This window comes from Pinus tabuliformis, chromosome 5_2 (genome assembly GCF_031772625.1).
Source record: "Pinus tabuliformis cultivar Carrire ecotype Pingquan chromosome 5_2, CPIR1, whole genome shotgun sequence".
Classification (NCBI taxonomy): domain Eukaryota; kingdom Viridiplantae; phylum Streptophyta; class Pinopsida; order Pinales; family Pinaceae; genus Pinus; species Pinus tabuliformis.
The window spans coordinates 675,998,495-676,026,236 of record NC_142306.1 but is presented as its reverse complement, the minus strand read 5'-3'; the positions used below and the strand labels follow the sequence as shown (position 1 = coordinate 676,026,236).

Here is a 27,742-nt window from a genome sequence, read left to right as displayed (position 1 = left end):
TTTATCCTTAACATATGTGATAACACATATGATAGCACATAATCTTAAAGTAAGGACTAAATACTTTGCAATGATCGTTCTTATTTTAATTTACTTTTATTTTTATTTTTAATTTGGAATTACATATAAACACCTTTGTTTTCTCAATGAATATAGCATTTAAGATGATGCATAACTCAAAAGCAGTTCGTAAATAAATGAACAAAGAAAATACGTATAAGTATCTTATACACAAGCATCGTAAAATACCAATGAATTGCTTCTACCAAATTCACGGATACCCTGTGTGCCATATGACCGTGGTGCTGAATTTCGACAGTTGTGACCATCTGTTACCGTGAGGGTTCTTGGGTTTGGAGCAGTCAATGTTTCTAGGTGGTATTTTGCTTATTCGGCGGACACAGGTTCCGAAGATAAAGATACTGGTTTTTCGAGGAAGGCTTTTGAATCTTGAGCCTTCGGAGCGTGGTTCAAAGCTGACAGAGGTTCGATAATTTTCCGGGCCATTTGACATTGTTTGTAATTATATAGCGTTTGAAGTTTGCAGGGTCGGGTTTGATAGATTCGGCCGTTATTTTTTTCTTGTGATTTGAAGCTCACAAGAGTTGATTGCGAGTTCAGTACATTCTTCCCAATTTGAGATTTTTAGGGTTTGAAGCTGACAGGGTTTAATATTCTGTAATCCGGTTGAGTCATTGGGCGTTTTGGATCTCAACGGGTTTGGTGTTTTTCGACATTTTTAGTTTTTAGGGTCTGAACATTTCAAATCTCTATAATTTCCGTGCCTGGAAACTCTGAGTTTGAAGCTTGGGCAGAATGGGTTCCACAGCTGGCCAGCTGCAGTTGCCGTACACTGGGCCGCCACCGAAGATACTGCACCTTAGTAATTTGCTGTGAGTGTATGGAGGAAGAGCTTATCGAACTGGGGAAGTTTTTCGGGAAAATTGTCAATGCCAAGGTCAATGTTGGATCGAATCGCAAACCAGGCGTTCGTCCAATTCGTAAGTCGCAAACTGAATTCTCTCGAAACACAATTTAATTGAAAAAAGGTTTTCATGAGTTTTGTAATTCTCTTTTTTTTTTTTTTTTTTTCCGGTGATCATGTTCTCAACGGGAACACGGTGCAATATTAAATCAACCCTATGCTTTACATGTTGATATGTTAAATTTAACACATTTAAGGCGAAACGAAATCGTCAACCAGGGATATGACACTCTGGTTCAGTAAGCGTGCATTTAAGAAGCATTTCAAAGACAACAACCCCAAGTGATGAGACACACAAAACACACATGCAACTCTAGCTATAGTGATATTAGTCTTAGACACAGATTTTTTCACATCAGTATGGGATTTGTACCTAAAAACCAGCGTTTCAACCTAGGGAGTTGCACCTTAGGGTCATGTTTTGGATTGACAAAGCTTTGTGTGCATGCATTGATACTTAAATTGTCAACCAGGGATTTGTCACTGTGGTTCATTAAGCGTGCATTTAAGAAGGATCTCAAAGACAACAGCCCCAATTGATGAGACGCAAAACGCACATGCAACTCTAGCGATATTAGTCTCAGACTGAGAGAGATGTTTTCACATCAATATGGGATTTGCACCTTAAAACCAGTGTTGCAACCTAGGGAGTTGTACCTTAAAGGTCATGTTTTGGATTGACAAAGCTTGTTGTGCATGCGTTGATACTTAATCACCATGTCTCACCCGGCGTTGCACTTATTGCCGATATATTGGAGCTATTGTAATATCACCCAATCCATTTTTTTCATAATTTGCTCCCTTTGAAATTATTGTGATAATTCCAATTTATCGCAATAATTAAGATTACTTTAATTATTGTGATAATTTGGAAATTGTTTTGTTTTTGTCATTATCACTTTATGACCAAATTTATCGTCATTTAGTTCTGGTTTTTTTTCACAGTGAGTTAGGGATTGAACTCTAAGGATACGGTCACTATTTTTCATCTAAGGATACTGTCGCTATTTTACATCAAACAAATAAGGGAAAATTTATTGTTTTCATTTTTTATAACTCATTTTATGAAATGCATAGCTATAGAATTAAATTTTTAACATTACCATTAATTACTTCTGGATGTTTGAGAGTGGTTCCAACCTCATTGGATTTTAAATGGAGAAAATAGAATTCTGGATCTCATTCAAAAATCAGTTGGTTTAGCTGTTTTTTAGAATTTTAGGCTTGACAGGATTGCATTGTTTCCACTAGATGTGTCATTTATGAGTGTTTGGAACTGACATGTAATCAATAGCACCAAACCTTCTATGTACCTTGATGTTGGTGGCATTAATTGTTGAACTTCTTTGTGTTAATCTAGGTTGTCATTGATGTCAATATAGCAGTGTTTGTGATGGCAAATTCTTTGATACATGATTGCCCATTGATGCCCATTGATCATAATGCTCATAGTGATGAAAGTTTGATATATGATGATATGATGAGATGGAGGGCCCAAGTGGATTGAACAGCAGGAGGTCGATTGAACAGCAAATGATGCAGGAGGTCGATTGAACAACGATTGAATATCAAATGACACAGGAGGTCAATTGAACAGCAATTGAACAACAAATGATGCTACATCACAACCTGTGTTCATATGAAGGAGTCTTCACAACTCTTCATGTTTTGTTTTCATATTTATCTAACAATGTGTTTGTTTGATATTAATGTTGCTCCAAAAGTCTAAAAATTGAAAAAAATGATTATTGTTATATTTGTTTAACTTTCCTGATAGTTGCAGATAATTTCTGATATTTTTACTGCCATTACTGACAATTTATATTTTGGATCTCAGCAATAAATTCCCAATAACGATAAATGTAACATTCACCACGGGGAGTAATGTGTAATTATTGTTGTCACAGTAAAATCAAAGATAATGGTATTTATAATGATTGAGATTACTTAGTAATAACGATAAATGTAACATTCACCACTGGGAATAATGTGTAATTATTGTTGTCACAGTAAAATCAAAGATAATGGTATTTATAATGATTGAGATTACTTAGTAATGATGTTTTAAAGACATAGTCTATTCAGGAGTCGTGTTTGACTCGAAGGAATATTTAAAGAATACATAGGTATTAGGTTTAACCCTTCAAGTGCTTGATGTCATTTGAAATGTTGGAAAATACATAGTTCTGTTATTGGGATCAGAAGTTATGCAGTTTACTGCAAACGTGCAACTTTTAGGCTACTGGAAAATATATGTTCTCATATTTACCTGTAAACGTGTAGCATTGTTTAGTTTCCAATTTCTGATGTGGACATCCATTGGGGAGTCATGAACTAAGATGTTCATGTATATTTGTAGCGAATGCATAATTATGGTGAAGATTATGCACTAGAAGATCTATATGCGATAGGTTGGTAGCCAGAGGTTTTAACATTGGCACTTAAGGTGTAAATGCCCACAACAATCTGATCTTAGGGAATCTCTAAACGTATTGAATACACGGCAGATGAGGCTAATATTAGTATACTGCAACTCATCTGCTCTTCTAAATTTAAATTATGTATATAGTTGAACCCAAGAGCTTTCAGATAGAATATTCTGTGTCCCAACTGTCTCAAGATGTAATGCCTTTGCATATCGGCCAGTGACAATGTCTATATTTAAATGAATCTCATTGGGAACTACAATGCCTATATTGAGATGAATCTCAATGGTTCCCAATGGTTCCTACAAAGCTGAGATCGTAGACCATATAGGGTATTTTTCACAGTTAATTGTCTTACTCCTGTGCTGAGCTTAGTTTTAAGATTACCTCATTTCTTTTTCTTGATCTCTATTATTAAGATTTTCTGTATATACACACCAAGAATGTATTTATCTCGACTCAAATGACTTGCTTGTACAAAATTGGAAAAAATCAGATACTATTGATTTTCGCACATCGTTTTTTAAACTAAAAAGTAAAATGTTTGTTAGTAGTTTGACTTGAAATTTATATACTCTTTGAGAATATGATCGACTTGCTTGTACAAAATTGGAAAAAATCAGATACTATTGATTTTCGTACATCGTTTTTTAAACTAAAAAGTAAAATGTCTTATTAGTAGTTTGATTTGAAATTTATCTCAGTTGTGTAGGACACAACTCCAACTTTGTGGTGTGTGATGTCTAAGTTGGAAACGTGATTTACAATTTGTAGTTTTTAAAGTTTATTTCAGCCATATTTGTAAGAGCGGAGGGAAGGGGTAGGGTGGCGAGCGGTGGTGCGGGGCAAGGGATGTGCTTTAAGGCTTGGGTTCAATGAGATCCCATGATACCATGATGTTTCACAAGTAATGTTAAATAATGGTGACATGGATCCAAGATAGTATTATTAACCTTTTGTTTTACCATAAACGTAAGTAATGGGTATTTCTTATTGGATTGATAAGTATTTGCTAGCAGAACATTTTGGACCATGTTAGTGGCGAATTTCGTTTTCTGCTCACACTCGCTTAATGTCTAGTTCCAGAGTTACTGAATCAGGTACAGAGACTTAATGCAGTCATTCATATTGTTATGGAAGCTTAGAAATGCCTTTTTTTTTTTTAATAGTCACTATGTTGTTTAGGTAATTGGTTAGATAACTTGATATTGGAAGTCTTCAAAACTCAAAAGTTTTACTCAGCGGTATATTTTGGGTGTTAATTTTTTTTTAGAACCCAAATCAAATTTAACTTCCAATAAAATTATACTTAGAATAAAAATAAAATTAATTTCTTTAGATCTAAATTTTGTGACAAGAAATACACTAGGTTCCTAACTTAATATGCACAACAGAAATAAATAAATAGACAACCACGCACATGAAAATTGTGACATAGTTTACCCTAGAAATGCCAATGTCGGGAAAACCAACAAATTTGGGCCATCTTTTTCAACTTCAGAAAATTGATTGTTGCAAGTACACTACAAGAATTTATATTAGCAAAATTACTTCAAGAATTTCCTTGTATGACCTAGCCCTGCATGGCCTCTTCAACCCAGCTAAATTCTTGTATGCAGTGTTTTAAAAAACGGCCAAGTTGACTCAGAATCGGCCGAGTCGGCCTAGCCATACCCCTGGCCGGGCCGGCTCAGTAGAAAAACCAGTTTGGTGGCCGGTTTGTTACTGGACCGATCGAGCAGGTCACCGACTCAGCCGATTCGATAACAAACTGATCAGCTTGGCTGAGTCCGTATTAAACTGGCCATCAAAGACGCCTAGCTACCCTTTTTGGAGGGAAATTCAAACTCCAAACACAATTAGTTTTTGGTTTTAGGTTTTCTTGAAGCCCATCTACCTCTCCCAAGCCTATAAAAGCTACCCAACCCCCTCACATTTCCTCACTGCTATCTCATTGCATTTGTCTATCTCAGCATGTAGCGGTTGTGCCTGCTAGTGCAACTACTTCTATAGTTGCAGTTGGAGATGGTGACGAGGAGGAGGAGGAGCCATGGGTTTCCTTGTCTGACTCTGATTCAGAGTTTGAGCCAGATGATGTTGGCTTCTCTAGCAATAGCCAATAGCACTGGTGACTAGTGATGTTTTATAGTTTACTTTTGTTGTAGAGGCCATTTGGAGCCTCCTTGGTTATGTGTTTTTGTTTTGATCTCTATATCATGTATGTATTGGACAGTGCACTGGGTTCCATTTTGATATAATGGATATATTCATGAGCCTACTTTGATCATATGTTGTCTTCTCTCTATATTCTAATGCTTTGTGTTTGGAAATGCCTTGTTTTTTATTTTAATAGTCACTATGTTGTTTAGGTAATTGGTTAGATAACTTGATATTTGAAGTCTTCAAAGCCAAAAAGTTTTACTTAGTGGTATATTTTGTGTGTTAGTTTTTTTTGAACCTAGATCAAATTTAACGTCCAATAAAATTATACCTAGAATAAAAATAAAATTAATTTCTTTAGATCTAAATTTTGTGACAAGAAACACACTGGGTTCCTAACTTAATATGCACAACAGAAATAAATAAATAGAAAACCATGCACATGAAAATTGTGACATAGTTCCCTCGAAACTCCAATGTGGGGAAAACCAACAAATTTGGGCCATCTTATTCAGCTTTAGAAAATTGATTGTTGCAAGTACACTACAAGAATTTACATTAGCAAATTTACTTCAAGAATTTCCCTGTACACCCAACTTTGCATGGCCTCTTCAACCCAGCGAACTTGTTGTAACTTGTATGGCCCTAGCACAATTTACTACCTGTAAAACCCAGCCAACATCAGCCTATACGGCCCAACGAAATTGACCCAACAATTTTGCTTGGTACAACCCATTCAATTCAGCGTAGCTTAGACCAGTCAAATCAACTGAATTTAGCTCTGTTAAATTGGGCTAGCTCTACCCTGTAGAATCGACCTGTACGACTTGGGTAATTCAACCTCCTTGCCTACTTCCCACTCCTCACTTTGCTATTAGCTCGGCCCTCTCCTCCAATTGAATGCCTCGTTCTTGTGCCAATCGACATGCCTCTCCAATAACTTATTTCCTCTTTTACAATATTTTGACCTAATCTCCAAAGTGATGGACGCTGAGATTGCGTCTCAACACTTGAGAACTATAGTCAGGGTATAATCCCAAGTTGACATTATTAATTTAAAAAAATAAATAAATTGGCCAATAAAGTCAAAAATAAAATTAATGACTTTATGCCAAAGGTCCAAACTTAGGAAATAATTAAATAATTTTTTGTGAGAGAATTTATGGTGATTTTCTGATGGCACTTGACCAATGCAAAATCACCTTCCAAGCTACATTTTCAATACTCCCTCTTAGCGAGGAAGGTGTTCTGCACCACCACTAGCTTGTCTTTGAAGAATGCAATTTTTCCCTTCATTATAGCCTTGGTTAGGATGTTTGCTACCTTCTCATCCATTGGTACATATTGTAGCTTTACAACTCCCTTATGCACATAATCTTGAATGATGTGGTACCTGATCTAAATTTTTTTCGACTTATCATGAAACACGAGATTCTCCAAGAGCTTGATACAACTCTCATTGTCACAGTGAATCATAATCAACTCCATTTGCTGATAAATAGCCCCAAGCGAAGCTTTCGAAGCTAGATTGCCTCACAAACTACCAAATTGGCAGCCATGTACTTGACCTCAACAGAATTCAAAGCAACTCAGATCTGCTTCCTGCTGAACCAAGAAACTGCTCCTGATTCCATGCCCATAAGTTCTTTTCCTGTTAGTTGTGTTGCATACCCAATCAACATCAATGTACCCCTCTAACTTCACTCCATTCATCTGAGTATATCTCAACCCATACTCAAATGTACCTCAAAGGTATGTCAACACATATTTTGTAGCCACCCAGTCAACTCACTTTGTTTCTATCATGAACTGATTGAGTGCATTAATTGCATAACATATGTTTGGTTTGGTATTGACCAAGTACATGAGAGAGCCAATTAGTTGTCTATATTAGTGATGCATGACTCTACGATTACTTTCCGAGTGGGTTGAGTATGGTCAAACTTGCCTTGACTCGCCATGACTCGCCCAACTCGACATACTCACCCTTCCTACCATTTTTGCTATTAAAGAGGGTGTATGCTCACTAAAGGAGTCACTTCACTTCACAATCAGGAAATGATGATTGGATAGTGACAATCCAACAACTCTTGAGTCTCCTCTAGCATCCAATGAACCATCCGGTAGGCAACAATCAAGGTAGGCATCTCAATTGATCAATTAAGTTTGAATTTTTTTATTTTTATTTTTTTAATTTGTTTTTTGGGAAGCCTTTTGCAGCTTTGCGCATGTGACAACCGAAGTGGTGCCATTTTGGCTGTCACAGGCCTGTCTTGGGGCTGAAAAATTAAAAATATTAAAACTTAGTTATAATTTAAAGATTTAATTATTTTATTTTTATTTTAAATTTATATTAGGGGTCCTGTAGGCCTTTTAGGGCCATAGAAGGTTTTTGCGGCCCTAAGACAGGCTTGCAGGATCCATGATAACAAATTAAAAAAAATAAAAATAAAAAAATAAATATTTGATTTTTTGTTTGTTTGTCTGTTAATTTTTTAATTTAATATTTAGAATTCCTATGGGCCTGTAATAGTGGACAATGGACTGCAATAACACTGCGCAAAGGGCTTGTTGTAGGTCTTTGCGGCCCTGAGATAGGCCCACAGAGGCCTGTAACAACATTGTGCCTCTATGGGCATGTCTCAGTTTTGCAGAGGCCTGCAACAGGCCCTCTGCCCGATGTTGTTGCAGGCCTCTGTGGGCCTTTTTTTTTCTTCGATTCCCAAGCCTTTTTCACTGAAATTAGGTTGTCATCTTGATTCCATGGCTCCTAAGGATAAATCCAACTCTAGAAGGCATCTTAATGAAAATCCTAATTCTGGCGGGAGAGTCAAATGCAACTTTTGTCCCACTGTGGTGTTTGGGGCATAAAGAGATTGAAACCACTTGGCTAGAATAGTGGGCCGAGATGTGATAATTTGTGATCATTGCCCTCCATAAGTGATAATGCAAATGCAAGCTAATTTGGATGCCATTCAGGAACATAATGCTAAGAGAGCAAGAACGAAGCATGAGACTGCAACAATGGGTGGATCTCAGACACAGTCACAGGGTCAGCATGTTCCTACAGGTTTTGCCTCATCAAATGTTGTAGGAAATGCATCTCATATAACATCTCCGTCCTTCCTTCCTCGCATTGGTTCCGGACCTTAGCCAAGCTTGGAAAGTTTTAATGAAAAAAAGGAGGTAATTGTGGCAATGAGGAGATTTTGGTATCATGATAGCCTCCCATTTAACTATGCAAAGTCACCTGTCTTTTAAACCATGGTAGATGCAATTGCATGTGTTGGCCCTGGCTACAAAACACCTTCCTATAATCTACTTAGGGAGAAAGGCCTTAATGAGGAGTTTGAATTTGTTAATGCACAATTGGACAACATTAAAAACTCATGGAAGACCACTGGGTGCACAATTATGTCAGATGGGTGGGCAAATAAGAGGGGTAGAACAATCATCAACATTATTGTTGCTTGCTCTAAAGGAACCATGTTCCTAAAGTCCATTGATGCATATTCACATGTAAATGATGCAAATATGATTTTTTCAAGGTTGTCAGAGATTGTGGTTGAAGTTGGGGGAATAATGTTCGCCAGGTAATCATAGACAATGTTGTAAATTATGGGGCAGTTGGAAGAATGCTAACCAATATATATCGTACCATTTGTTGGAGCCCATGTGTTTCCCATTGCATAGACTTTATTTTATAGGACATAAAAAATTTGTTGTGAGTGCAAGATGTTGTTGTAAACTGCAAACAAATAACCAAGTACATTTATAACCATGCTTGGGTGATGAGTCTTATGAGAGAATTCACAGAGGGTGAACTCAATTGACTCGCTGTCACACGGCTTGCCACTAATTTTCTCTCCCTCCAAAGACTTTTGAATGAGTACCAAGCTTTGAGACAAATGTTTTGTAGCCAACAATGGTTATTTTGGAAAGATTGCACAAAACTAGATGCCATGGCTGTGAAGGTGTCTGTCTTCAAAGAGGACTTGTGGGAGAAAGTCACTGAGATTGTTAGCTTAATCAAGCCCCTTGTGAGAGTCTTGAGGATCATGGATGGAGACAAGCCTCCAATGGGCTACATTTATGAAGGCATGGACAAGGCCAAAGAGGCCATCAAGGCTTTTTATAGGGGAGATTCATCTAAATATCTCCCTATATGGGAAATTATTGATTCCAGGTGGGACAAGCAGTTACATTCATTATTGCATGCAGTGGGAGCATATCTAAATCCAAGCATATTTTATAATGAGGGATCTAATATTCAAAGAGATCTATAAGTGATGAGAGGTGTCATGATTTGCATTGAGAGGATGTTCTTGAGCCGAGAAATTCAAGACAAAATAAATTTGCAATGAGACATGTACAAGGAAGCATCTAACATGTTTGGATTTAGCTCAACCATACGATTGAGGGACAAGAAAACACCATGTAATATTTGTTCAAGAATCTAGGGCAGTCAAGGTTAATAAGATTCTTCTCGCCATGATAACTATTTGTGAGGTGTTTTTAATTTTTTTGTATTAGCACAATCTTTGCTTGTTATTATCAGTGTTCCATGGGGACGTGTCCCCCAGGGTCGGGTGCACGCACCCCTTGCACCCCTCGCACCCCACGCACCTGGGACGAGGAGTCTTGGGGAGACGCAAGGGGGTGCGTTTCCCCACACACCCCTTTTGGGGAGTCTTGGGGAGACACAAGGGGGTGTGTTTCCCTAGTGTGGGGGATGAGGCTCCCCAAAAGGGGTGTGTCTGGGCGCCTCCCCTCAAAACTTCAGTATCTAGTATATATTATGTAGTAATATACTAGTATGTTTTTCTTCCAATTTAGATTTTAGAATGATGAATGATGAATTTAATTTTTAAATCAATGTAGATTGTAGAATGATGAATGATGAATGATATGGATCAATGTATTTGAATATTTCATTATTGAATCTCATGGTATGGATGAATAATTAGTATGTCATATGAATGATGTATGTATCAAAATGAATGATTCAATGATGATGATGGATCAATGTATGTCATTATTTAATTCAATTATGAATTTCAATTTTATGTGTGGATCAAATTTCAATGTATTGGTATCCATATTACTACTAGTCTATTTAATATTTATGCTTTCATTATTGAACAATGAACATGAACTTGAATTATATATATATGTATATATATACCTCGACGTCCCCCCGTACCCCTGAAATTTCCCTAAAATTTGAGGGTACTCCCACATGCCCCCCTGTGTCTCCCTACACCGGAGTTTTGGTGGAACATTGGGTATTATTAGAGTGTGTCTTCTTAGTTTATCAAATAGCTACCAAAACAAAAGAGACAAGAACACAAGATGTTGGCTTTCTGCTAGGGCCAAAACCTCTCACTCTTTGAGAGGAAAACCCGCACAAAATTCTTCTTATAGAGATTCCAATTGACAAATGCCAAGGCCATGACCCTTGACCTATGATGCCATTCCCAAACCAAGATACAATCATCCTTCTACCTTGATTCTTTGATTTCTTCATACTGTCACTGGATCCGAGATGCATCATGTAGCTCCCAGTTGCATCATATAGCACCTCCCATCATTGATCATTATAGCACTAATCATAACACCTTGAAATTATTGAGATCTTACAACACCGAGACTTCATTCAAACTGTCTCTTCAACTAGCACAACACCTTCATATTATTGAGATCTTACAACACCAAAACCTTTATTCAAACTATACTATAGTGATATGTCCATCTGTATTATAGTGAGTATGTGCCAAGACTGTGAGGAAGATATCACTGCAATGTCATCCAAACTACTCTGCATAGTGATCACTGTGGTAACTGAGATCCTTATTGTCTCAACCATCCAAAAGCCTTAGAGAGATCCAAATCCTGATCTCTGTCACCCATCCGAAATCTCAAACTTTCTCTGTTGTACCCATCCGAAGTGTCTCACTGTTTTGCCATTTGAAATTTCAGAGATGTATGCGAAGATCTCACTGTGTAAATGCGAGGGTACAAGCTCCTTTATATAGTTGTTTGTCCCTATATTTGAGCCGACATGTCCATCGAAAGGATGTGTCTCCATATGTGAGCTGACTTGACATTTATATGCATTCTGAAGCCAACATCAAGAAGAGGATGACTGTTCTTGTTTATTGGAGGGCTTCTAGACTTTTCTATAGACTTGTATACATTACACAGGATCAAGAAGAGCTCCTTCATATATGACATAGACACTTTGACTTAATAAATCCTAAAGCTCTCAATGGGAGCCACTAACAAATAAACCTCTTGCTCATGAAACCCATGCAGCAAGGCATACAAAAATAATTTTATTTCTTTTATTTCATCTTTTACAAAGATCATGTCCTTATGAAGACCGAATCTAGTTACACTTTCTTCAACACTCCCTCTTAACTAGGGAGGTATTCATAATGGCACTTGGTCATTCTCAATCTGAATAATTTCTCATAAGAAGAACTGGATTGGTAACCCATCTATATAGCATCATAGTAACGAACATTGTTTCCACAGCAAGGCCTTGATTGACAACTCTATATCTCATTATATTAGAGCACAATGTTGGCGAGATCAATGACTATGGACACCTTCATCATTGTCTCTCAAGGTACATACCCACCCAAGTGTTCACTGAGTATGACCTTCTAATACTATTCATATCTTGGGTTCCCAGCCCTCAAAGAATATCGGTTCTCTTGCCTACTCTTATCTTGGATGCCCTACACATCCTCAAAGAGAATTGGATGCCAAATGATTACCCAATCCTTCCATTCTTTCTTCCCAAGTGAAGACAAAAATGTTGTGTCTATCTCTCCCTCTCAAATAGGGAAGATATGCCCATTCCTGTAAAGGAATGTACTCAAGTTCCCTATGACTAGGAACTTGCCCAAGCTCCCTCTCAATTAGGGACTTGTCAGAGCGCCCTCTTAACTAGGGACTCTCCTTTTCATCAACAACTTCTTCTTCGTGGGTACTTCAACTGCTTGATCAATTTATTTCCTTGATGTCATGAAATTTAGTTGAGCTTCTTCCTCGTCGGGCATCAACCATCCATCACTTTCCTTCTTGTTTTTTCATGTCATTCCTTTCATGGAAAGTGGCCTTCTTGATACATATCTAGAACCTTCGTCATATGGCTACTTCTTCATCATGTTTCTTTCAAGGATTTCCATCCACCACATGAATGCTAGTTGTACTTGTACTTACAACTCTTGTGCCAGTAGCCCTGCATGAACTCAACCAGATATTATTCAAGAAATCAAAACATAACATTAAATCAAATTATACCTTTCGAGATGGCTCTTCATCATGACATCTTCCTGTAGGTATCAACATCATGCATACACGTTGACACATCTCCCAAATATATCCATTGTCAAGGGTTTCCATCAGAGCCTTCATATATTTTCGGGAGATTTCCTAGTCAAGTCTTTTTAGTCTTTTGGATGTTGATTGCCTTTATAATGGTTGCATATCTCACGATCTCTTCCTTCCTCACACATTCGATTCCTAGGAAATTTCAATCAGAGTTTCTTAATTGTATTCAACCACCTCATACTTCATATGAGGACATATTATGTTGATTTCATCTAGTGTGACTTATGCCTTCTTGCATACTTTCATAGGAGGAGATCCTTTTTGGTTTTGTTTAATTTTTAATTTTCTGCTTCTCAAGATAGAAGTAATGATCCATGTTACCTGCAACCATATAACATGACATTATTATATTAAATACAAGCATACATACCTCATTTTACCTTTAGGTCATCTAGGCTTCTTCAATCAACTTCCTTAATTGAAAAGATCTTCAATCCCTTGATCTGCTTCATTTCTCATGTCATCATACCATCATCTCATGAATTCCATAAGTTGGATTTCTTAATGAAACACTTGTTTCCTATCTAGATTAGTGAACCCTCTGATGAGGATTCCTTTAGAGAATCTTGAGGATCTTGCATATCCCCATTTGAAAAATGTTTCCTTTTTGACTTGATGTATGATGAGCTTTGTCTTGGATGATTTCTTCCTTGCCTGTAATGTCCAATGAGGTTCCCAAGAGCTATATCCTTCATGTTTGACCACCATGGATTTTGTCCTTCATGATTCCCATGGTGATGTTACAAGCTCTTGTTTCTAATGCTTCCATGATGCCACAATGCATCTTATTATCATGGTCATATCTATAACAAAAGATTTAGGAACTTATGATAGGACCCTTTTGTGAGGGATACCATCTCAATCATAGTAGAGGTCTATTACTCCCTCTTTCCTTGGCCCTTTTCTTCAGCTTCCTCCATCTTTCTGGTGATATGAGCTTCTTTCCATAATCTTTCCATAGCATTGAATCTTAGCTATACTATTCTGTCTTGTTTGAGGACCAAACTTCCCTTTCCTTTCTGCACATGTTTGAGTCCTTTAACCTTCAACACTTTTTCCCTCAACTTGTCTTTTTCTATCTAACATAGAGACCACAAGTTGTTGAATGAGGTAACTTTCTTGTCATTTGTTACCTTTCTTACCAATTAGTGTATTTCAGAACAATAATGATTATCTTCTTATCATCTCTCGTAGATCTCCCAATTGAGTTCTCATGAAGATATTCCTTCATTCTTTGATACCTTCAATTAGGTCTAAGTGATATGACCTTCTTCACTGCATTTTAGAGAGTATATCTTCTAACATTTCATATATCTCTTTTATGTCTCCTTTCTTGCTACATAGGGATGAGAGGACCTTAAGAGTTCCCTCCCATGAATTCAAAGGAGACATTTTTCCTTGATATGTTCACTGACTTCTCTTATCTATGAGGATTATGATAATCCTCCTTATTCCATGCAAGGACCTTTGATGACCCATCCAACCTATAGATCTCCTTGCAATTATGAAGTCATTTTTCCAAATTGATTAAAGAATTAAGAATACTTACTTGACATGTGAAGATGAAATATTCACCTTGATCACGTTGAAAGTGGTTGAAGCAGATGCATTGATGCTTCTTCTGGATGAGATCCTTGATGTAATGATATGAAGCTTGCCTTCTTGCCTTCAAGTTACTTTGACTTATACATCTGATCCTTATGATTAACAAACTGTTGATAAACTTGAGATGACACTGTTATTGCTATCACATAATTGAACCTTTGTAACATTCTATTGAAGTTGCAACATCGTGTAGAACCATAGAGCATCGAGGTCACTTGCTATGATCATCTTCTTATAGTACCGAGACCTATCACTTAGTATTACTGTGACTGCATCAACGAACACCTTCATTCCACATCAAGCATTGTCCATACAATCTATCACTGTGGTATAGTGAGACTTATTTCTGAGTACTATGTTGTTGCCATCAGGTTAAGGGAATCTGAGTTGTCAAGACTGTAATTTTTATAGAAATGATTTAATCTGAGGTAGTGACTATCTCTGGTATGATGAGATCATGTTATTATTGAGATCAATGTATGACATGGACCGAAACTGTGGGAGACACCAAAACTGTTGCCATGTACTCGAGTTTTGAACGCTTCATCTTTTGATTGATACTTCTTGATCCTAGAACTTCAGATAAGGATCCAAATCAATTTTGCTGTAGGAATAAATTGTCTTGCTGTTGTAGAGTGTCTCCTTGATTATATAGACAAAAGCCCTTGCCATTGTATACTGTTGTTGTAGACTGATCCTTCAATCCTTGATGTAGGTTTTGAAACACAAAGCCCTACAACTTGCTTTGATGCCCTTCTTGAAAATTGATCCTTGAATGTCTCTTTTTGCTGCCCTTCCTTTGACTTTAGCACCTTAGCTCTAATACCACGTTGAAGAATCTAGGGCAGTCAAGGTTAATCAGATTCTTCTCGCCATGATAACTATTTGTGAGGTGCTTTTAATTTTTCCTTATTAGCACAATCTTTGCTTGTTATTATTAGAGTGTGTCTTCTTAGTTCATTAAATAACTACGAAAACAAAAGAGATAAGAACACAAGATGTTGGCTTTCTGCCAAGGCCAAAACCTCTCACTCTTTGAGAGGAAAACTCGCAAAAAATTCTTCTTATAGAGATTACAATTGATAAATGCCAAGACCATGACCCTTGACCTATGATGTGATTCCCAAACCAAGATATAATCATCCTTCTTCCTTGATTCTGCAATTTCTTCATACTGTCATTGGATCCAAGATGTATCATTCAACTCCCAGCTGCATCATATAGCACCTCCCATCACTGATCACTATAACACTAATCATAGCACCTCGAAATCTTTGAGATCTTACAACACCGAGACTTCATTCAAATTGTCTCTTCAACTAGCACAACACGTTCATATTATTGAGATCTTACAACACCAGAGCCTTTATTCAAACTATTATATAGTGATATGTCCATCCGTATTATAGTGAGTATGTGCCAACAATGTGAGGAAGATATCACTGCAATGTCATCCAAACTAATCTGCATAGTGATCACTGTGGTAACTATTGGGATAGGGTCCCTAGGGTCAGTTTTGGGGTTAGTTAACCCAAGTTTTATATAAGTTTTGTAAAAGAAGTAATCTCTCCACGGAATGCGGAGGTGGAGCGCGCAGCTAGGAGTCAAAGAGGCTTTAACCCCTTGTTTGGATAAGTAAATAGGTCGGTTTTGAGACTCACCCATGGTCCGTGGACCATGGTATTGTATTGAAGAAAGCTATATATAGTTGAGTCATAGCAAGTCTAAGGAGTAGCGAGGGATAAGTAAGTCAAGATAGAGCTTGTTTTGGGAAAGTGCTAAGGAAAGAAGGCTTTGCTTCCCGTACTTAGGCGAAAGGGGAAGGCTCCTGCAACTGAGTGCGCAAGAGGCCTTGGTAAGTCTGCAGCTGAGTTTGCGGACCCTTGCAGCTGAGTGCGCAGGGTAGAGAAGTCTGTAATATGAACGTTGAAGCTTAATAAATATTGATTTTAAAGACTTATCTTGCATCTGAGTATTATGATTAGTTCTGTTTATGTTATGTTCTGTCGCCCAATAATATGTTTTCCGTGTAATAATGATTAAATGCTGCGTGAAACTACTGAATTTACCATATTTTTGCATTTCTTAAGTAATTATCTATGTTCGCGAAGTTAAGGGTTAATTCTGTTGTGATTTCTGATGAATTGGGTAGATCTGTGCGACTACAGATCGAGGACTATTAATTAGTGCGCGAAAGTAGATAGACTGCTTCCTTAGGATCTATAAAGATTGATCGCAGACCTTTGCGAAGGTCTAGAAGCCATTTCCTTAGAGTTACAACATCAGACCATAAAAGGATACCGATCTGCGCGAAGGCAGACCTGAGCTACAAGAGCATAAGACCACTTATCACAGTCTCTGGATGCAGAAACCTGGTTCTAACATCCCCCAATACTGCTTCGAGTGAGACTGCAGCCTGCGCGATGCAGTTTGTTTTCAAAAGGCCCAACAATTAGGGTTTTGTTGGTTGGCGCGAATAACTCTGAACCCGGGTTAGGCCCCCTTAAGCCAACAAATGGTTCCATTGCTGGGACTGGGATCTATCTAAGAGATGTGTGATCAATGGTTCCTTACGAAGAAAGAGATTGATAAGTGGATTGATCGAAATGTGCACGCGTTCACGGCTCAAGAGAACATGAGCCCTAAATTGTCCAAGGAGCAGTGGTTGCAAAGATTTTTGTACATAGACGAGACCGATGCATTCTTCTGTTTCTTCCCTGAAGAACTACACGAGTGGTTGTCTAAATTGGCTGATAGTCAAGGGACGTGGAGGCTTGACGATCCTATAGTGTGGACTCCTGAGTTGGTGTGACGTCTGGAAGCATCAGAAAGCAATATCGCACGGGCTGTGGATCACTGGATTGATCACACATTGGGAAGCTTTGTGACTTATTTCGTGATCGACAGGAATATTAGCTATAACGAAGTGGAACAAAGGCTCTTTAAAGGACTGCGAGGTAAGTATTTGAAATCATTAAAGATTCTGATTAAAATGCTGTTATGTAAAAAGAGGGTTATGTAGTTACCTTGATGTTTGGGGCTACGTGAAGCAGGAGATTCTTTAGAAGAAATAGAGAATCTAGCCTAGAATATAGTTCGCTCATTGAACCCCCTTCAAGCGATAGCGAAGGGATGGTGCTGACTACGTTGCAAAGTGCCGTTCAGTTAATTATGCAGGGTATTCCGAGGATGCCTCATTCATCCACTCCACCTCCACCTCATACACCTATGCCTTCACCCCTTCCACCTCCATTTCCACCATTAAACATGGCGAACACAATGAAGATGCCAATTTTTAAAGGAATAGGGAGCAAAGATCCCAAACAGTTTTGGTTTGTCGCAGGAGCTGTTTGGACAACACAGTAGATTATAGATAATAATATTAAGAAAGCGCAGCTGGTTACAACCTTACAGGATTGTGCATTAACATAGTATATCAAGTATTGCACTGATAACTTGACCACGATGTTGGCAGATATCTAGCTAGCACTGAACCGAGAGTTCAGTAAGCCTAAGTTAGAGGCACAATTGGTAATTGAATTTAAGGAAATTTGACAGAAGATAGATGAGACACCTTGGGACTTTGATCAGAGGTTGAAGTGCCTGATCAGGCAGGCCAATATGGTAATCACAGATTCCCAACATCACGACTGGTTTATAGCGTCACTCTTGCCACATTTAAGAGTACCTCTATCACAACAGAAGATAGCAACACAAGCAGAAGCCTTGGAGATCACGATGAGGTTGGATGCCTCGCCTATACAGGATACGAACCTTGGAGTGCAACAAATTCACTCATAGCTGGAAAGCCTGCACTTGGAGTTGCAGAGCCTGAAGAAAGGAAAGGAAGCTCAGCCGGAGGTGCGCGCTGAGGTCTGGTGTCTGAAGTGTAAGAGCCATGGACATGATAAGGATCATTGCCCGGTCTATAAGAACTATATTATAGGGGGAGGGCCTGTTCCCCTGAAACCAGAGAATAACGTTGGGACAAGCGTGGGTGTTGCGCTGTCTGTCAGGTTACAAGACAACATGCCACTGATAACTGCCATTTATTACAAAAAAATGTAGAGACCCCTCAACAGTGGTTTTGCAATTTCTGTAAGTCTGTTGGACACGATGAACGCTATTGTAGGAGTTATGAGCTGATGATGGATATAACCCCTACCTACAGGATGTAGGTAGAGAACCGGCCTCAGGATTTAGGCACAGGAGCAACGTGCAGAGGATTCAGGCCGAAGACGAGGAAGAGGGACTGGACCAAGACGAGGGCATGGGAAGGTAATCTGCTATAACTGTGGCAAAGTAAGGCACTTCACGCAAGAATGTACAAATCCCATGCATCCATCATGTTAGTATTGTTGACAGTTTGACCATGTCATAGAGGAATGCTCGGTCCTTATGGCAAAAATGCAAGAAAAGAAGGTGCAGCCCCAACATCCTATGCAGAACATTAAGATGATGAGGGCTGAACTCCGCGAAGAAGATCAAAGCATAAATTTTGTACTAAGAAGTGGCATGGAAACTGGTGCAGATAAAGGTAAGTAGCCCAAGGAAGATGGATGGGTGCGCAAGGCTGCTGAAAAGGAAGTAGATTTTGATCTTAATTATGCGCTAAAGAAACCTTCATGGAAGCCAAGAAGAACTTTACTGAGGCCTCTACCTTAGGAAGTCAAGAGAAGACGCTAGAAAATAGTGCGACGCAAGAAGTAGATCCTTCAATACTAGCTACTTTCTTAAAGACTTGTGTGAAGTTATTGCATGACCAGAAAGCAGTAGAAGGATTGCAAGAGTTAATCGACAAATGCACAGATAAAGAAAAGACTCCCACTTAAAAACACACAATAAGAAAGATTGGTAAGCATAAGGCGTGAACGGCGCGCAAGATGAGGCTAACTGCGCAGATAGGTGAATATGAAATGGACCGGGTAATCTTGGATTTGGGGTTTGATGCGAATGTCCTGCCTAAGAAGACATGGGAAAGGATGGGGAGACCTGCGCTGCAGTGGTCTCCTATTCATTTGCGCATGGGTAATCAACAAAATATTTTTCCCATGGGGCGCTTATATGGTGTAACAGTGGACATTGAGGGTGCGTGCGCACTGACTGACTTTGAGGTCATTGAAATAGTGCATGATAGTAACCTCTACCCAACGCTACTAGGAATTGACTGGGCTATTGATATGAGCGGGGTAATCAACTTGAAAAGATGACATTTGAAAAGAAGTCGCTCAAGGTTGTAGTGCCACTAGACCCTGCAGAAGGTGCGCATTATACTGAACCTATTCGCGACTATGTAGAAAGTGATGATGATCTGGATCAGATATACAAGATAACATCGCGAGATGAGGATTGGATCAATCCTACAACCAATGGACGAATTGCGTGGGACAGGGATAACTCCTGCACCTTAGATTTGGATGAAGATCTTGAAAATTGGCAGAATCAGTGGCATGAAGTATCCACGCTCCGTTGCAATATGATGACTAAATTGCTGAGGTGTGTCTCGGCCGAGGTAAGAAGCCTTCCGCATTATGATGGTTTGACTGATGTGGAACTATTTTTAGATGAATTTGAATGGGAAGTACTGGAAGAGCATCGATTCCAGGCACTAGAGTTGGCGCTGCGCACTACACCTACCCGATGGTGGGGCACGCACAAGGAGAACTTTGCTGGATGTAAATAATATCAGAGAATGATGAAATTAAGGTATGGATATGCTAATACTAGAATGACAGAAAAATACAATGGGAAGGATGATCTGCGCGATCATTTGGCACGATGGATTAAGGCCTGGGGAACAAAACCACAACCAGAATGGGTGCACTTTTTTTTGTCATCGTTAGGTACAATCCCAATGAACTAGTATCTGGAGACGGAGCTTTGCCATGGAACAACTGGATGGGACATTTTAAGGGAAAGTTTTCTATTGACCTTTAGCTTTGAGGATGGTTTTGAGAGCATTGATGAGGCGCTACAGGAGATAAAAGCAACTATATTTAGAACACCAAAGGAACCAGTCGAATGGACTCAGCCAGATTGGAGTACACAGCTGCGCCATGCGCTGGAATGTTATAATGTGACTGCTGAAGAAGAAGAAGATGATCCGCAGAATATTACCATTCCAGAAACAGAAGGACAACGCGAAGTCAAAGGACCGAAGGTAGCGAACCCAGAGGTATCAGAACCTTTCAAAACTTGACAAGTAAACATTGGCTCTGAAGCAGAACCTAAGTTCGCGAAGATAGGAGACTATTGGGACAAAGATACGGTTGATAAGATAGTTGAGCTGCTGTGTGAGTACCAGGATTTATTCCCAATGAAGTTTTCAGATTTGAAAGGAATTATCAGAGATTTAGGTGTTATGAAGATCACATTGAAGCCGGATGTGAAGCCTGTTAAGCAGAGGCCTTATCGGTTGAATCCAAAATATAAAGAGAAGGTGCGCCAGGAACTAGATAAAATGTTGGATGCCGGTATTATTGAACCAGTAGAGGAATTAGATTGGGTAAGCCCAATGGTGGTCCAAGAAAAGAAACAGAAAGGCGAGATTCGTATATGCTTCGATCTCAGAAAGCTGAATGATGTCTGTGTGCATGATCAGTTTCCAACACCGTTTATTGACGAAGTATTAGAGAATGTTGGCGGACAAGAGGCGTATTCGTTTATTGATGGGTTTTCAGGATATCATCAAATCAAGATCGCGCCGGAAGATCAAAGAAAAACAACCTTCGCAACTGAGTGGGGTTGCTTTCAATATATAGTTATGCCATTCGGCTTGAAAAGCAGGGCTACAATCTTTTCCCAGGTAGTGATCGCGATGTTCAAGGAGTTTATTCATAAGTTCCTAGAGGTATATTTTGATGATTGGACTATGTTTGGGTTGGTAAATGCCATGTTGTGAGTCTGCGCCTTATGCTTGATACCTATTGAAGGTATTAGATCGTGCTGAACTTGAAGAAGTGCATATTTTGTGTGTCCTTTGGAAGTTTGCTTGATCATGTATTATGTAAGCAGGAATTTATGGTGGACCCTACGAAGATCGCTGTAATTGTGAATTTGGAAGCTCCTAGGAATGTGAAACAACTGCGTGCCACATTGGGACACATTGGGTATTACAAGAAGTTTATCAAGGCATATGCCTAGATAACCGCGCCAATGGAGAAACTATTGAAGAACGATGTGATGTTTTGCTGGAATGAAAATTGTAAGCGCAGTTTGGATGCCTTGAAGGACAAAATGGTGACAACGCCTATTTTTGTATTTTCAGACTTGAAGAAGGAGTTCCATGTGCATGTAAATGCCTCTTGCATTGCGCTAGGAGCAATATTAACACAAGAAGGTGAGGGAGAGATTGATCATTTGATAGCTTTTGCGAGTAGGAAGTTATCCAAAGCTGAGAAGAATTACTCCACTACAGAGCGCGAAGGGCTGGCGATGGTCTACACGTTGCAGAATTTTAGGCATTACTTGTTGGGTGGACACTTTAAAATGTATACAGATCACTCTGCGCTGAAATACCTGGTCAATAAGCCTGTGTTGGGGGGGAAGATATGCCGATGGTTACTATTGTTCCAAGAATATGACTTTGAAGTAATTGTGAAGCTTGGAAGGTTGAATGCAGGCCCAGACCATCTATCAAGGATTGAAACATGTGAGGAACCAAGTAGCTTGGAGGAAGGACTACCGGACGCACAATGCATTGCGGTGTTCATCACGGATGATCATTTCGCTGATATCATTCAATTTTTAACAACTTGAACAACACCAGAAGGTTATTCCACTCAATAGAAGGAGTTAGTAGTTTGCGCTATGGATTTTTCAGTGATTGCGGGTCATTTGTATAAGATGGGAACGAATGAGATACTGCGAAGGTATGTTCCAGAGTTTGAACATGCTAGTATCCTAGCTGAAGCCCATGGAGGAGTGGCAGGAGGTCATTATGTAGGAAAAATGACTGCGCAGAAGATTTTGCGCACTGGGTTATGGTGGCCGACATTACATAAGGATTCTAAGGCATATTGCAAGGCGTGTGATGCTTGCCAAAGGACAGGGAAGCCTTCACGAAGGGATGAATTGCCTTTAAATCCCCAAGTTTCATTGCAGGTATTTGATAAATGGGCTATTGACTTTATAGGTCCAATACAACCACCAGGTAAGAAGTCGAGTGCTCGGTACATCATTATGGCAACATAGTATTTAACCAGATGGGCGGAAGCACAACCAGTGAAGGAATGTACAGTGGCCACTGCTGCGAAGTTTTTGTTTGAATATGTTTCAACAAGGTTTGGATGCCCTAAGATATTGATGAGTGATAGGGTACACATTTCTTGAATGAAACGATCAGCGCGATCCCTGAAGAATTCCAGGTGTATCACCAGAAGAGCATGCCCTATCACCCACAGGGGAATGGAACGGTGGAAGCTTTTAACAAGATTTTGGAGCATTCATTGATGAAGGTCTGCAACGCATAGAGGAATGACTAAGACATGCGCGTACTTGCTGTTTTATGGGCTTATAGGACGACCTGCAAGAAGTTGACATGTCAAACATCATTTTGATTGGTCTATGGAATTGAAGCAGTAATGCTTATGGAGTATATTGTCCCAAGTTTACGTATTGCAGCGTTGACAAAGATGGAGGATTGCGAGACCTTGGACGAATGGCTCACGCAGATCATGTAGTTATAAGAAGACCGTTTTTTTGTAGGATTTCACTAGCAAGTGCAAAAGGAACGCGAGAAGGCATGGCATGATAGGCATATTAAGCTACGCACTTTTAAGATAGGTGATTTAGTACTGCTATATGACAACAAGTTCACAAAATTTCCAGGGAAATTTCAAATGCACTGGTTGGGGCCATATGTTATTAAGGAGATCATGGATGGTGGCGCAGTTCAGCTTGCGAAGTTGAATGGGGAACCGTTCCCTGGGAAAGTGAATGGAAGTAGGCTGAAGCTATACATAGGGGATCTTGCCCTTGCACAACGACTATATGGAAGCAGGATATTCTTAGTAATCCAGGCAGTTGCAAGGGATTGCGGGACTATAAACTACGCTGCTCGACAAGGTAAAAAATGTAGTAGGGAGGCTGCGCGACAGATGAAGCTGTGCTGGATGAGTTGCGCTATGGAGGATGGTGCCACACAGATGGGTCCAAAAGTAGCCGTTGGAGTTACTATTCATGATTTGAGGGCCAAAATTTAGTTAAGAGGAGCGGGTAGGCGCCATTTATGGTGAAAATCTTTGGAAATATGCCGCCAAAGAGAAATAGAAGAAGCTGATGCCAGTGAGACAATCACCGAGGAAGAATCTGGAGTTGCGACAAAAGGAGAAAAAAGATAAACAACCAGAGAAAGTGGTCGATTTGGAGGAGGAAGAATTCCAAGGCATAGAGGAGTTGGATGTGGAGGAGGGCGAGCCTATCACATGACTCCTGGGAGTATATCCCTCCGCAGAAGGGAAAAACCAAAGTTACCAAAGACCTGGATTTTGGGAAATTTTCGTTTTCGACGCTCCTATTGCCAGAAAAGGTGAAGGCACACCCTTAACACGCATTCCAGTGCTAAAAATGGAGGATTGGGACCTCGCGGACCATGAGAGGTTCCCACATTTAGTGACTAGCAAGTATATGACAAAAATTTACTACGAAGAGACTGGGGTTACGCGGTTGGAACCCATGAAGTGGGTCAGAGGTGTTGAGCAGGCGGGGTTGCTGCACATGCTCTATGTGCCGCATTTTCATAGATCAATAATCAACATGGTGTGTGTGCGCTAGCTCCTCGCATTGGTACACGATGGGTGCTTATGGCTTGGGAGCCTATCCCGATCACAGACATGTTAATTCATCGGATCACAAAGCTGCCCTACAAAGGGGCGGACCCTGCCAAGGAGTTTGGAGGGAAAAGTGGTGAAAAAGAGTTAGCGGATAAGATGAAGGCGGAATATGGTCTCGTTAAGAAGTCGCGCAGATATTCTATCCGCTCCATTCAGGACCAGGCGGTGCAGTTCGCCACCCAGATTATTGCAGGGAAAATCATGAGGAAATGTCGCACGAACGAAGTTCCAGCGTGGTAGTATCATTAGCTGCCTAGTGTGCGAAGGGAGTTCAATACAACTGGGCGAAGTATCTGTGCAAGGAGTTCCTTTCGAACTGCCGCGAAGCTCAGGAGGACAACAAGCCCTTCCACTATGTGTGGCTTTTACTGTCAATTGTTTTAGTAGCTTGGTGATTACCGGAGGACAGTCAGTTTCCCCTGCAGCCGGAAGATTTACCAGAGGCAGCGAAGTTCACTTCGTTGTGGGCCACAAAGGATCTAGAAAGGATCAAGGAGTCGAAACTTTTTTGGATCTTGATGGAGATGGACCTTAGAACAATCATCAATCAGAGGCCAAGGTTGTCCCCAACCTTGTTCGCGTAGTTGACGACCTTCGCGGAGTTCAAGGCCAATTTCCACAACGTTTCAATCAGGGCGCGGAAGCACCCAAAGCACATATGGCACAAGCTGCCGTATTTAGTATCTGAGATAGATGTACAGGAGATCGTGGGGAGTTGGCCAATGGAGTGATGCAAACCCAGTGAGCTGGGTGTAGGTACCAGCAAAGGTGCATAAATTTCTGGTGCGTAGTCAGCCGCTGCGCAGAAGAGCAAAGAAGCAACTCAGAAGGCAACGCGAGCTCTGGCTGAGTAGAAGCGGAAAGAAGCTGCTGCTAAGGCAATTGCAGAGAAGGAGCGTGTGGAGAAAGAGTGCACTGCAAAAGAGTAGGCTCAAAAAGAATGCCTGGACACAGAAGAAGTCGAAGAATCGGCTTCGCAACACACATATGAGCAGGAACTGTCCGGACAGGAAGGAGGCGGGGAAGAGGGGTAGAGCACACCCTTCACCTTGAAAAAGCGCGAAAAGGAATAGATTGTTGGGCAATGAAAGGAGCATAAGTCGATAAGTAGACGCGCATCGACCCAATGGACTTGACCGAGGGGGATCTGAACGAGATTGGTGACAATGTCAGAGACACACAATAGAGTTGTGGCAGCAGTTTGAGAAATAATATATGCAAACGCTGGGGAGCGTACAAAAGGATCTACATGAGCTACAGATCTAGAATGGCTTCAAGCGAGCGTTGGGCAAGTGAGCATGGTGCAAGCGAGCCTGGCACAAGGAAATGGGATAGTAGCAGAACTGGAACGAACTATGGACCTCAGAGTCATACCTTTACTCGAAGGATTGATCCGCACGGAGACAAATGAGGACCGCGCTGTGCTAGGTACAGTGAAGGACATGGGAGTCAACTTGGCCGCGCTGCCAATCAGACCCTCCACGCATTGTATCAGGGGGTTTCAGATGAGTTAAGTATCAGAGAGCATCACGCCCTCACAGTCATCAGTGAGTTCAAAGTCAACAATGAACAGATGTTTGCGGAGAAAGCTCAGGCTCTGAAGGAAAAGGAGGAGTTACAGAAACGAAGTTAGAGCCTAGAGACAACAATAGAGCATGCCCGCAAGTCAGTTCTTGAATTGAACATCCCAGAGGATGTCGCAGCTGCCGTAAAATTCTAAAAATTAGCTGCTGCGGTCCGCACATCAAAGGATGAGATCGGGAGAGTTACCTTTGATTTTCAAATGAAGATATCTGAAATATAGTTGAAGTTTCAAACCACTACTCCGCCAGAGGTTCGGGAGCAACGTGGAGCCGCCATCAAAGAGCACATGGATATTCTGGACAGGACAGTTAAAGTTTGCGACTTCCTTTTTAACCATGCCATGGAGCTATGGGATACTTTGCAGGATGACCCAAACTTGCAGCAATTACGTACAGAAATTCGGGAGGCCCAACAAAAGTATGACGAAATCATGGCAACTGCGCGCACATTGGTGTAAGTCTAGCGCTTCGCGCACCTATAGGAAGGAAAGATGCTACATGCATAAGTTCAGGAATTGCAACAACAAGAATCAATTTTGAAGGCTCGACTTCAACCTTGGATGGAGGAGGCTAACCAGATTTCTCAGGCCATACAGGAGAAGCTGAAATCATTGCAACATACTCAAAGGACCATGAGTCTGACGATAGAGGGACCAACTACAGAAAAGCTGGTCGAAGAGGTACAATAGGCTGCAGTGCAAGGCATTTCAGAGCTTGAAGAAGGAGTTCAGTGAGCTTCGTCACAAAGTAGAAAAACCAACTAAGTGACTTGAGGGCAAGTCACCATATTTGTGTTGGGGGCTTGTTGGGATAGGATCCCTAGGGTTAGTTTTGTAAAAGATGTAAAGTCTTCGCGGAATGTGGATGCAGAGCATGCAACTAGGAGCCAAGGAGGCTTTAGCCCCTTGTTTGGATAAGTAAATAGGTCAGTTTTGAGACCCACCCATGGTTCACGGGCCATGGTATTGTATTGAAGAAAGCTATATATAGTTGAGTCATAGCGAGTCTAAGGGGAAGGAGGTGAGGGATAAGTAAGTCAAGATAGAGCTTGTTTTGGGAAAGTGCTAAGGCAGGAAGGCTTTGCTCCCTGTACTTAGGCGAAAGGGGAAGGCTCCTGCAGCTAAGTGCGCAGGAGGCCTTTGTAAATCCGCAACTGAGTGCGTGGACCCTTGCAGCTGAGTGCGCAGGGTAGAGAAGTCTGTAATCTGAACGTTGAAACTTAATAAAGATTGATTTTGAAGACATATCTTGCATCTGAGTATTATTGTTAGTTCTGTTTATGTTATGATCTGTCACCCAATAATATGTTTTCTGTGAAATAATGATTAAATGTTGCATGAAACTATTGAATCTGCCATATTTATGCATTTCTTAAGTAATTATCTATGTTTGCGAAGTTAAGGGTTAATTCTGTTGTGATTTCTGATGAATTGGGTAGATTTGCACGACTGCAGATCGAGGACTATTAATTAGTGCGCGAAAGTAGATAAACTGCTTCCTTAGGGTCTATAAATGCTGATCACAGACCTTCGCAAAGGTCTAGAAGCCATTTCCTTAGAGTTACAACATCAGACCATAGAAGGATACTGATCTATGCAAAGGTAGACTCAAGCTACAAGAGCATAAGACCACTTATCATAGTCTCTGGATGCAGAAACCTGGTTCTAGCATCCACCAATACTGCTTTGGGTGAGACTGAAGCTTGCGTGATGCAGGTTGTTGCCGAAAGGGCCAACAGTTAGGGTTTTG

At 40.2% G+C, this 27,742-nt stretch overlaps 2 long non-coding RNA genes across 2 annotated transcripts in view; both read left to right on the top strand.

Annotated features, from left to right (window-relative positions):
- The first annotated feature begins 189 nt into the window (after window positions 1-189).
- On the top strand, window positions 190-2,739 carry LOC149160918 (uncharacterized). Its single transcript, XR_016261476.1, has 2 exons — window positions 190-1,001; window positions 2,346-2,739. It is a non-coding gene; the product is annotated as an uncharacterized LOC149160918 (long non-coding RNA).
- Window positions 2,740-4,416: 1,677 nt separating this feature from the next.
- The window catches only part of LOC149160917 (uncharacterized), a 43,972-nt gene continuing 20,646 nt past the window's right edge, over window positions 4,417-27,742 (top strand). The window contains exon 1 of the long non-coding RNA XR_016261477.1: window positions 4,417-4,511. This is a non-coding gene — a long non-coding RNA (uncharacterized LOC149160917). The remainder of the gene's footprint in view (window positions 4,512-27,742) is intronic.